The following is an 11,996-nucleotide window of genomic DNA, read 5'->3' on the forward strand; positions in this document are numbered from 1 at the left end:
TTAAAGTTCTTTTGATTTGATTGGTTAAGCTTCTTGACGTCATTTTGTGTTAGGAGAGGGCGGTGGGAGGTTGGTCTATTTAGCTTGTGGGGTCCTCATTTTCTGTTAGAAGGTTTGGGTTAGAGGGAGGTATTTTAAGTTAGTCTTTTCTATTTGATTGGTTAAAGTTCTTTTGATTTGATTGGTTAAGCTTCTTGACGTCATTTTGTGTTAGGAGAGGGCGGTGGGAGGTTGGTCTATTTAGCTTGTGGGGTCATCATTTTCTGTTAGAAGGTTTGGGTTAGAGGGAGGTATTTTAAGTTAGTCTCCCTGTATTTGATTGGTTAAGCTCCTTGGGGATCAGGAACTTAGAGAATAGATCCTCAGCCCAATAGGGGCTTGTCGTAAGAGGCGACAGAAGGGTGTAGTTTAAGGGGTAGACTTAGGCTCTGAATTTTCTGAGAGGTTGGACTTTAAGTTGGTGTGTGCTTAAAAAGTACAACCTCACAGAAAATTCTTCCCTTTAAGTGTTAGGAGGGTTTGGTTAGAAGAGGGTCTTTTTAGTTATTCTGTTTGTTTTTGATTGGTTAAAGTTCTTTGCATTTGATTGGTTAAGCTTCTTGACGTCATTTTGTGTTAGGAGAGGGCGGTGGGAGGTTGGTCTATTTAGCTTGTGGGGTCATCATTTTCTGTTAGAAGGTTTGGGTTAGAGGGAGGTATTTTAAGTTAGTCTTTTCTATTTGATTGGTTAAAGTTCTTTTGATTTGATTGGTTAAGCTTCTTGACGTCATTTTGTGTTAGGAGAGGGCGGTGGGAGGTTGGTCTATTTAGCTTGTGGGGTCATCATTTTCTGTTAGAAGGTTTGGGTTAGAGGGAGGTATTTTAAGTTAGTCTTTTCTATTTGATTGGTTAAAGTTCTTTTGATTTGATTGGTTAAGCTTCTTGACGTCATTTTGTGTTAGGAGAGGGCGGTGGGAGGTTGGTCTATTTAGCTTGTGGGGTCATCATTTTCTGTTAGAAGGTTTGGGTTAGAGGGAGGTATTTTAAGTTAGTCTTTTCTATTTGATTGGTTAAAGTTCTTTTGATTTGATTGGTTAAGCTTCTTGACGTCATTTTGTGTTAGGAGAGGGCGGTGGGAGGTTGGTCTATTTAGCTTGTGGGGTCATCATTTTCTGTTAGCAGGTTTGGGTTAGAGGGAGGTATTTTAAGTTAGTCTTTTCTATTTGATTGGTTAAAGTTCTTTTGATTTGATTGGTTAAGCTTCTTGACGTCATTTTGTGTTAGGAGAGGGAGGTGGGAGGTTGGTCTATTTAGCTTGTGGGGTCATCATTTTCTATTAGCAGGTTTGGGTTAGAGGGAGGTATTTTAAGTTAGTCTTTTCTATTTGATTGGTTAAAGTTCTTTTGATTTGATTGGTTAAGCTTCTTGACGTCATTTTGTGTTAGGAGAGGGCGGTGGGAGGTTGGTCTATTTAGCTTGTGGGGTCCTCATTTTCTGTTAGCAGGTTTGGGTTAGAGGGAGGTATTTTAAGTTAGTGTCCCTGTATTTGATTGGTTAAGCTCCTTGGGGATCAGGAACTTAGAGAATAGATCCTCAGCCCAATAGGGGCTTGTCGTAAGAGGCGACAGAAGGGTGTAGTTTAAGGGGTAGACTTAGGCTCTGAATTTTCTGAGAGGTTGGACTTTAAGTTGGTGTGTGCTTAAAAAGTACAACCTCACAGAAAATTCTTCCCTTTAAGTGTTAGGAGGGTTTGGTTAGAAGAGGGTCTTTTTAGTTATTCTGTTTGTTTTTGATTGGTTAAAGTTCTTTGCATTTGATTGGTTAAGCTTCTTGACGTCATTTTGTGTTAGGAGAGGGCGGTGGGAGGTTGGTCTATTTAGCTTGTGGGGTCATCATTTTCTGTTAGAAGGTTTGGGTTAGAGGGAGGTATTTTAAGTTAGTCTTTTCTATTTGATTGGTTAAAGTTCTTTTGATTTGATTGGTTAAGCTTCTTGACGTCATTTTGTGTTAGGAGAGGGCGGTGGGAGGTTGGTCTATTTAGCTTGTTGGGTCATCATTTTCTGTTAGAAGGTTTGGGTTAGAGGGAGGTATTTTAAGTTAGTCTTTTCTATTTGATTGGTTAAAGTTCTTTTGATTTGATTGGTTAAGCTTCTTGACGTCATTTTGTGTTAGGAGAGGGCGGTGGGAGGTTGGTCTATTTAGCTTGTGGGGTCATCATTTTCTATTAGAAGGTTTGGGTTAGAGGGAGGTATTTTAAGTTAGTCTTTTCTATTTGATTGGTTAAAGTTCTTTTGATTTGATTGGTTAAGCTTCTTGACGTCATTTTGTGTTAGGAGAGGGCGGTGGGAGGTTGGTCTATTTAGCTTGTGGGGTCATCATTTTCTATTAGCAGGTTTGGGTTAGAGGGAGGTATTTTAAGTTAGTCTTTTCTATTTGATTGGTTAAAGTTCTTTTGATTTGATATGTTAAGCTTCTTGACGTCATTTTGTGTTAGGAGAGGGCGGTGGGAGGTTGGTCTATTTAGCTTGTGGGGTCATCATTTTCTGTTAGAAGGTTTGGGTTAGAGGGAGGTATTTTAAGTTAGTCTTTTCTATTTGATTGGTTAAAGTTCTTTTGATTTGATTGGTTAAGCTTCTTGACGTCATTTTGTGTTAGGAGAGGGCGGTGGGAGGTTGGTCTATTTAGCTTGTGGGGTCATCATTTTCTGTTAGAAGGTTTGGGTTAGAGGGAGGTATTTTAAGTTAGTCTTTTCTATTTGATTGGTTAAAGTTCTTTTGATTTGATTGGTTAAGCTTCTTGACGTCATTTTGTGTTAGGAGAGGGCGGTGGGAGGTTGGTCTATTTAGCTTGTGGGGTCATCATTTTCTGTTAGCAGGTTTGGGTTAGAGGGAGGTATTTTAAGTTAGTCTTTTCTATTTGATTGGTTAAAGTTCTTTTGATTTGATTGGTTAAGCTTCTTGACGTCATTTTGTGTTAGGAGAGGGCGGTGGGAGGTTGGTCTATTTAGCTTGTGGGGTCATCATTTTCTGTTAGCAGGTTTGGGTTAGAGGGAGGTATTTTAAGTTAGTCTCCCTGTATTTGATTGGTTAAGCTCCTTGGGGATCAGGAACTTAGAGAATAGATCCTCAGCCCAATAGGGGCTTGTCGTAAGAGGCGACAGAAGGGTGTAGTTTAAGGGGTAGACTTAGGCTCTGAATTTTCTGAGAGGTTGGACTTTAAGTTGGTGTGTGCTTAAAAAGTACAACCTCACAGAAAATTCTTCCCTTTAAGTGTTAGGAGGGTTTGGTTAGAAGAGGGTCTTTTTAGTTATTCTGTTTGTTTTTGATTGGTTAAAGTTCTTTGCATTTGATTGGTTAAGCTTCTTGACGTCATTTTGTGTTAGGAGAGGGCGGTGGGAGGTTGGTCTATTTAGCTTGTGGGGTCATCATTTTCTGTTAGAAGGTTTGGGTTAGAGGGAGGTATTTTAAGTTAGTCTTTTCTATTTGATTGGTTAAAGTTCTTTTGATTTGATTGGTTAAGCTTCTTGACGTCATTTTGTGTTAGGAGAGGGCGGTGGGAGATTGGTCTATTTAGCTTGTGGGGTCATCATTTTCTGTTAGAAGGTTTGGGTTAGAGGGAGGTATTTTAAGTTAGTCTTTTCTATTTGATTGGTTAAAGTTCTTTTGATTTGATTGGTTAAGCTTCTTGACGTCATTTTGTGTTAGGAGAGGGAGGTGGGAGGTTGGTCTATTTAGCTTGTGGGGTCCTCATTTTCTGTTAGAAGGTTTGGGTTAGAGGGAGGTATTTTAAGTTAGTCTTTTCTATTTGATTGGTTAAAGTTCTTTTGATTTGATTGGTTAAGCTTCTTGACGTCATTTTGTGTTAGGAGAGGGCGGTGGGAGGTTGGTCTATTTAGCTTGTGGGGTCATCATTTTCTGTTAGAAGGTTTGGGTTAGAGGGAGGTATTTTAAGTTAGTCTTTTCTATTTGATTGGTTAAAGTTCTTTTGATTTGATTGGTTAAGCTTCTTGACGTCATTTTGTGTTAGGAGAGGGCGGTGGGAGGTTGGTCTATTTAGCTTGTGGGGTCATCATTTTCTGTTAGAAGGTTTGGGTTAGAGGGAGGTATTTTAAGTTAGTCTTTTCTATTTGATTGGTTAAAGTTCTTTTGATTTGATTGGTTAAGCTTCTTGACGTCATTTTGTGTTAGGAGAGGGCGGTGGGAGGTTGGTCTATTTAGCTTGTGGGGTCATCATTTTCTGTTAGCAGGTTTGGGTTAGAGGGAGGTATTTTAAGTTAGTCTTTTCTATTTGATTGGTTAAAGTTCTTTTGATTTGATTGGTTAAGCTTCTTGACGTCATTTTGTGTTAGGAGAGGGCGGTGGGAGGTTGGTCTATTTAGCTTGTGGGGTCATCATTTTCTGTTAGCAGGTTTGGGTTAGAGGGAGGTATTTTAAGTTAGTCTTTTCTATTTGATTGGTTAAAGTTCTTTTGATTTGATTGGTTAAGCTTCTTGACGTCATTTTGTGTTAGGAGAGGGAGGTGGGAGGTTGGTCTATTTAGCTTGTGGGTTCATCATTTTCTATTAGCAGGTTTGGGTTAGAGGGAGGTATTTTAAGTTAGTCTTTTCTATTTGATTGGTTAAAGTTCTTTTGATTTGATTGGTTAAGCTTCTTGACGTCATTTTGTGTTAGGAGAGGGCGGTGGGAGGTTGGTCTATTTAGCTTGTGGGGTCCTCATTTTCTGTTAGCAGGTTTGGGTTAGAGGGAGGTATTTTAAGTTAGTCTCCCTGTATTTGATTGGTTAAGCTCCTTGGGGATCAGGAACTTAGAGAATAGATCCTCAGCCCAATAGGGGCTTGTCGTAAGAGGCGACAGAAGGGTGTAGTTTAAGGGGTAGACTTAGGCTCTGAATTTTCTGAGAGGTTGGACTTTAAGTTGGTGTGTGCTTAAAAAGTACAACCTCACAGAAAATTCTTCCCTTTAAGTGTTAGGAGGGTTTGGTTAGAAGAGGGTCTTTTTAGTTATTCTGTTTGTTTTTGATTGGTTAAAGTTCTTTGCATTTGATTGGTTAAGCTTCTTGACGTCATTTTGTGTTAGGAGAGGGCGGTGGGAGGTTGGTCTATTTAGCTTGTGGGGTCATCATTTTCTGTTAGAAGGTTTGGGTTAGAGGGAGGTATTTTAAGTTAGTCTTTTCTATTTGATTGGTTAAAGTTCTTTTGATTTGATTGGTTAAGCTTCTTGACGTCATTTTGTGTTAGGAGAGGGCGGTGGGAGGTTGGTCTATTTAGCTTGTGGGGTCATCATTTTCTGTTAGAAGGTTTGGGTTAGAGGGAGGTATTTTAAGTTAGTCTTTTCTATTTGATTGGTTAAAGTTCTTTTGATTTGATTGGTTAAGCTTCTTGACGTCATTTTGTGTTAGGAGAGGGCGGTGGGAGATTGGTCTATTTAGCTTGTGGGGTCATCATTTTCTGTTAGAAGGTTTGGGTTAGAGGGAGGTATTTTAAGTTAGTCTTTTCTATTTGATTGGTTAAAGTTCTTTTGATTTGATTGGTTAAGCTTCTTGACGTCATTTTGTGTTAGGAGAGGGAGGTGGGAGGTTGGTCTATTTAGCTTGTGGGGTCATCATTTTCTATTAGCAGGTTTGGGTTAGAGGGAGGTATTTTAAGTTAGTCTTTTCTATTTGATTGGTTAAAGTTCTTTTGATTTGATTGGTTAAGCTTCTTGACGTCATTTTGTGTTAGGAGAGGGCGGTGGGAGGTTGGTCTATTTAGCTTGTGGGGTCATCATTTTCTGTTAGAAGGTTTGGGTTAGAGGGAGGTATTTTAAGTTAGTCTTTTCTATTTGATTGGTTAAAGTTCTTTTGATTTGATTGGTTAAGCTTCTTGACGTCATTTTGTGTTAGGAGAGGGCGGTGGGAGGTTGGTCTATTTAGCTTGTGGGGTCATCATTTTCTGTTAGAAGGTTTGGGTTAGAGGGAGGTATTTTAAGTTAGTCTTTTCTATTTGATTGGTTAAAGTTCTTTTGATTTGATTGGTTAAGCTTCTTGACGTCATTTTGTGTTAGGAGAGGGAGGTGGGAGGTTGGTCTATTTAGCTTGTGGGGTCATCATTTTCTGTTAGCAGGTTTGGGTTAGAGGGAGGTATTTTAATTTAGTCTTTTCTATTTGATTGGTTAAAGTTCTTTTGATTTGATTGGTTAAGCTTCTTGACGTCATTTTGTGTTGGGAGAGGGCGGTGGGAGGTTGGTCTATTTAGCTTGTGGGGTCATCATTTTCTGTTAGAAGGTTTGGGTTAGAGGGAGGTATTTTAAGTTAGTCTTTTCTATTTGATTGGTTAAAGTTCTTTGCATTTGATTGGTTAAGCTTCTTGACGTCATTTTGTGTTAGGAGAGGGAGGTGGGAGGTTGGTCTATTTAGCTTGTGGGGTCATCATTTTCTGTTAGAAGGTTTGGGTTAGAGGGAGGTATTTTAAGTTAGTCTTTTCTATTTGATTGGTTAAAGTTCTTTTGATTTGATTGGTTAAGCTTCTTGACGTCATTTTGTGTTAGGAGAGGGCGGTGGGAGGTTGGTCTATTTAGCTTGTGGGGTCATCATTTTCTGTTAGAAGGTTTGGGTTAGAGGGAGGTATTTTAAGTTAGTCTTTTCTATTTGATTGGTTAAAGTTCTTTTGATTTGATTGGTTAAGCTTCTTGACGTCATTTTGTGTTAGGAGAGGGCGGTGGGAGGTTGGTCTATTTAGCTTGTGGGGTCATCATTTTCTGTTAGAAGGTTTGGGTTAGAGGGAGGTATTTTAAGTTAGTCTTTTCTATTTGATTGGTTAAAGTTCTTTTGATTTGATTGGTTAAGCTTCTTGACGTCATTTTGTGTTAGGAGAGGGCGGTGGGAGGTTGGTCTATTTAGCTTGTGGGGTCATCATTTTCTGTTAGCAGGTTTGGGTTAGACGGAGGTATTTTAATTTAGTCTTTTCTATTTGATTGGTTAAAGTTCTTTTGATTTGATTGGTTAAGCTTCTTGACGTCATTTTGTGTTAGGAGAGGGCGGTGGGAGGTTGGTCTATTTAGCTTGTGGGGTCATCATTTTCTGTTAGCAGGTTTGGGTTAGAGGGAGGTATTTTAAGTTAGTCTTTTCTATTTGATTGGTTAAAGTTCTTTTGATTTGATTGGTTAAGCTTCTTGACGTCATTTTGTGTTAGGAGAGGGAGGTGGGAGGTTGGCGTATTTAGCTTGTGGGGTCATCATTTTCTATTAGCAGGTTTGGGTTAGAGGGAGGTATTTTAAGTTAGTCTCCCTGTATTTGATTGGTTAAGCTCCTTGGGGATCAGGAACTTAGAGAATAGATCCTCAGCCCAATAGGGGCTTGTCGTAAGAGGCGACAGAAGGGTGTAGTTTAAGGGGTAGACTTAGGCTCTGAATTTTCTGAGAGGTTGGACTTTAAGTTGGTGTGTGCTTAAAAAGTACAACCTCACAGAAAATTCTTCCCTATAAGTGTTAGGAGGGTTTGGTTAGAAGAGGGTCTTTTTAGTTATTCTGTTTGTTTTTGATTGGTTAAAGTTCTTTGCATTTGATTGGTTAAGCTTCTTGACGTCATTTTGTGTTAGGAGAGGGCGGTGGGAGGTTGGTCTATTTAGCTTGTGGGGTCATCATTTTCTGTTAGAAGGTTTGGGTTAGAGGGAGGTATTTTAAGTTAGTCTTTTCTATTTGATTGGTTAAAGTTCTTTTGATTTGATTGGTTAAGCTTCTTGATGTCATTTTGTGTTAGGAGAGGGCGGTGGGAGGTTGGTCTATTTAGCTTGTGGGGTCATCATTTTCTGTTAGAAGGTTTGGGTTAGAGGGAGGTATTTTAAGTTAGTCTCCCTGTATTTGATTGGTTAAGCTCCTTGGGGATCAGGAACTTAGAGAATAGATCCTCAGCCCAATAGGGGCTTGTCGTAAGAGGCGACAGAAGGGTGTAGTTTAAGGGGTAGACTTAGGCTCTGAATTTTCTGAGAGGTTGGACTTTAAGTTGGTGTGTGCTTAAAAAGTACAACCTCACAGAAAATTCTTCCCTTTAAGTGTTAGGAGGGTTTGGTTAGAAGAGGGTCTTTTTAGTTATTCTGTTTGTTTTTGATTGGTTAAAGTTCTTTGCATTTGATTGGTTAAGCTTCTTGACGTCATTTTGTGTTAGGAGAGGGCGGTGGGAGGTTGGTCTATTTAGCTTGTGGGGTCATCATTTTCTGTTAGAAGGTTTGGGTTAGAGGGAGGTATTTTAAGTTAGTCTTTTCTATTTGATTGGTTAAAGTTCTTTTGATTTGATTGGTTAAGCTTCTTGACGTCATTTTGTGTTAGGAGAGGGCGGTGGGAGGTTGGTCTATTTAGCTTGTGGGGTCATCATTTTCTGTTAGAAGGTTTGGGTTAGAGGGAGGTATTTTAAGTTAGTCTTTTCTATTTGATTGGTTAAAGTTCTTTTGATTTGATTGGTTAAGCTTCTTGACGTCATTTTGTGTTAGGAGAGGGCGGTGGGAGGTTGGTCTATTTAGCTTGTGGGGTCATCATTTTCTGTTAGAAGGTTTGGGTTAGAGGGAGGTATTTTAAGTTAGTCTTTTCTATTTGATTGGTTAAAGTTCTTTTGATTTGATTGGTTAAGCTTCTTGACGTCATTTTGTGTTAGGAGAGGGCGGTGGGAGGTTGGTCTATTTAGCTTGTGGGGTCATCATTTTCTGTTAGAAGGTTTGGGTTAGAGGGAGGTATTTTAAGTTAGTCTTTTCTATTTGATTGGTTAAAGTTCTTTTGATTTGATTGGTTAAGCTTCTTGACGTCATTTTGTGTTAGGAGAGGGCGGTGGGAGGTTGGTCTATTTAGCTTGTGGGGTCATCATTTTCTGTTAGAAGGTTTGGGTTAGAGGGAGGTATTTTAAGTTAGTCTTTTCTATTTGATTGGTTAAAGTTCTTTTGATTTGATTGGTTAAGCTTCTTGACGTCATTTTGTGTTAGGAGAGGGCGGTGGGAGGTTGGTCTATTTAGCTTGTGGGGTCATCATTTTCTGTTAGAAGGTTTGGGTTAGAGGGAGGTATTTTAAGTTAGTCTTTTCTATTTGATTGGTTAAAGTTCTTTTGATTTGATTGGTTAAGCTTCTTGACGTCATTTTGTGTTAGGAGAGGGCGGTGGGAGGTTGGTCTATTTAGCTTGTGGGGTCATCATTTTCTGTTAGAAGGTTTGGGTTAGAGGGAGGTATTTTAAGTTAGTCTTTTCTATTTGATTGGTTAAAGTTCTTTTGATTTGATTGGTTAAGCTTCTTGACGTCATTTTGTGTTAGGAGAGGGAGGTGGGAGGTTGGTCTATTTAGCTTGTGGGGTCATCATTTTCTATTAGCAGGTTTGGGTTAGAGGGAGGTATTTTAAGTTAGTCTTTTCTATTTGATTGGTTAAAGTTCTTTTGATTTGATTGGTTAAGCTTCTTGACGTCATTTTGTGTTAGGAGAGGGCGGTGGGAGGTTGGTCTATTTAGCTTGTGGGGTCATCATTTTCTGTTAGAAGGTTTGGGTTAGAGGGAGGTATTTTAAGTTAGTCTTTTCTATTTGATTGGTTAAAGTTCTTTTGATTTGATTGGTTAAGCTTCTTGACGTCATTTTGTGTTAGGAGAGGGCGGTGGGAGGTTGGTCTATTTAGCTTGTGGGGTCATCATTTTCTGTTAGAAGGTTTGGGTTAGAGGGAGGTATTTTAAGTTAGTCTTTTCTATTTGATTGGTTAAAGTTCTTTTGATTTGATTGGTTAAGCTTCTTGACGTCATTTTGTGTTAGGAGAGGGAGGTGGGAGGTTGGTCTATTTAGCTTGTGGGGTCATCATTTTCTGTTAGCAGGTTTGGGTTAGAGGGAGGTATTTTAAGTTAGTCTTTTCTATTTGATTGGTTAAAGTTCTTTTGATTTGATTGGTTAAGCTTCTTGACGTCATTTTGTGTTAGGAGAGGGCGGTGGGAGGTTGGTCTATTTAGCTTGTGGGGTCATCATTTTCTGTTAGAAGGTTTGGGTTAGAGGGAGGTATTTTAAGTTAGTCTTTTCTATTTGATTGGTTAAAGTTCTTTGCATTTGATTGGTTAAGCTTCTTGACGTCATTTTGTGTTAGGAGAGGGAGGTGGGAGGTTGGTCTATTTAGCTTGTGGGGTCATCATTTTCTGTTAGAAGGTTTGGGTTAGAGGGAGGTATTTTAAGTTAGTCTTTTCTATTTGATTGGTTAAAGTTCTTTTGATTTGATTGGTTAAGCTTCTTGACGTCATTTTGTGTTAGGAGAGGGCGGTGGGAGGTTGGTCTATTTAGCTTGTGGGGTCATCATTTTCTGTTAGAAGGTTTGGGTTAGAGGGAGGTATTTTAAGTTAGTCTTTTCTATTTGATTGGTTAAAGTTCTTTTGATTTGATTGGTTAAGCTTCTTGACGTCATTTTGTGTTAGGAGAGGGCGGTGGGAGGTTGGTCTATTTAGCTTGTGGGGTCATCATTTTCTGTTAGAAGGTTTGGGTTAGAGGGAGGTATTTTAAGTTAGTCTTTTCTATTTGATTGGTTAAAGTTCTTTTGATTTGATTGGTTAAGCTTCTTGACGTCATTTTGTGTTAGGAGAGGGCGGTGGGAGGTTGGTCTATTTAGCTTGTGGGGTCATCATTTTCTGTTAGCAGGTTTGGGTTAGAGGGAGGTATTTTAATTTAGTCTTTTCTATTTGATTGGTTAAAGTTCTTTTGATTTGATTGGTTAAGCTTCTTGACGTCATTTTGTGTTAGGAGAGGGCGGTGGGAGGTTGGTCTATTTAGCTTGTGGGGTCATCATTTTCTGTTAGCAGGTTTGGGTTAGAGGGAGGTATTTTAAGTTAGTCTTTTCTATTTGATTGGTTAAAGTTCTTTTGATTTGATTGGTTAAGCTTCTTGACGTCATTTTGTGTTAGGAGAGGGAGGTGGGAGGTTGGTCTATTTAGCTTGTGGGGTCATCATTTTCTATTAGCAGGTTTGGGTTAGAGGGAGGTATTTTAAGTTAGTCTCCCTGTATTTGATTGGTTAAGCTCCTTGGGGATCAGGAACTTAGAGAATAGATCCTCAGCCCAATAGGGGCTTGTCGTAAGAGGCGACAGAAGGGTGTAGTTTAAGGGGTAGACTTAGGCTCTGAATTTTCTGAGAGGTTGGACTTTAAGTTGGTGTGTGCTTAAAAAGTACAACCTCACAGAAAATTCTTCCCTATAAGTGTTAGGAGGGTTTGGTTAGAAGAGGGTCTTTTTAGTTATTCTGTTTGTTTTTGATTGGTTAAAGTTCTTTGCATTTGATTGGTTAAGCTTCTTGACGTCATTTTGTGTTAGGAGAGGGCGGTGGGAGGTTGGTCTATTTAGCTTGTGGGGTCATCATTTTCTGTTAGAAGGTTTGGGTTAGAGGGAGGTATTTTAAGTTAGTCTTTTCTATTTGATTGGTTAAAGTTCTTTTGATTTGATTGGTTAAGCTTCTTGACGTCATTTTGTGTTAGGAGAGGGTGGTGGGAGGTTGGTCTATTTTGCTTGTGGGGTCATCATTTTCTGTTAGCAGGTTTGGCTTAGAGGGAGGTATTTTAAGTTAGTCTTTTCTATTTGATTGGTTAAAGTTCTTTTGATTTGATTGGTTAAGCTTCTTGACGTCATTTTGTGTTAGGAGAGGGAGGTGGGAGGTTGGTCTATTTAGCTTGTGGGGTCATCATTTTCTATTAGCAGGTTTGGGTTAGAGGGAGGTATTTTAAGTTAGTCTTTTCTATTTGATTGGTTAAAGTTCTTTTGATTTGATTGGTTAAGCTTCTTGACGTCATTTTGTGTTAGGAGAGGGCGGTGGGAGGTTGGTCTATTTAGCTTGTGGGGTCATCATTTTCTGTTCGAAGGTTTGGGTTAGAGGGAGGTATTTTAAGTTAGTCTTTTCTATTTGATTGGTTAAAGTTCTTTTGATTTGATTGGTTAAGCTTCTTGACGTCATTTTGTGTTAGGAGAGGGCGGTGGGAGGTTGGTCTATTTAGCTTGTGGGGTCATCATTTTCTATTAGAAGGTTTGGGTTAGAGGGAGGTATTTTAAGTTAGTC

Source organism: Saccostrea echinata, unplaced genomic scaffold (assembly GCF_033153115.1).
Source record: "Saccostrea echinata isolate AGI-Se365-2 ecotype Australia unplaced genomic scaffold, CSIRO_AGI_Sech_v1 ptg000009l, whole genome shotgun sequence".
Taxonomy (NCBI): domain Eukaryota; kingdom Metazoa; phylum Mollusca; class Bivalvia; order Ostreida; family Ostreidae; genus Saccostrea; species Saccostrea echinata.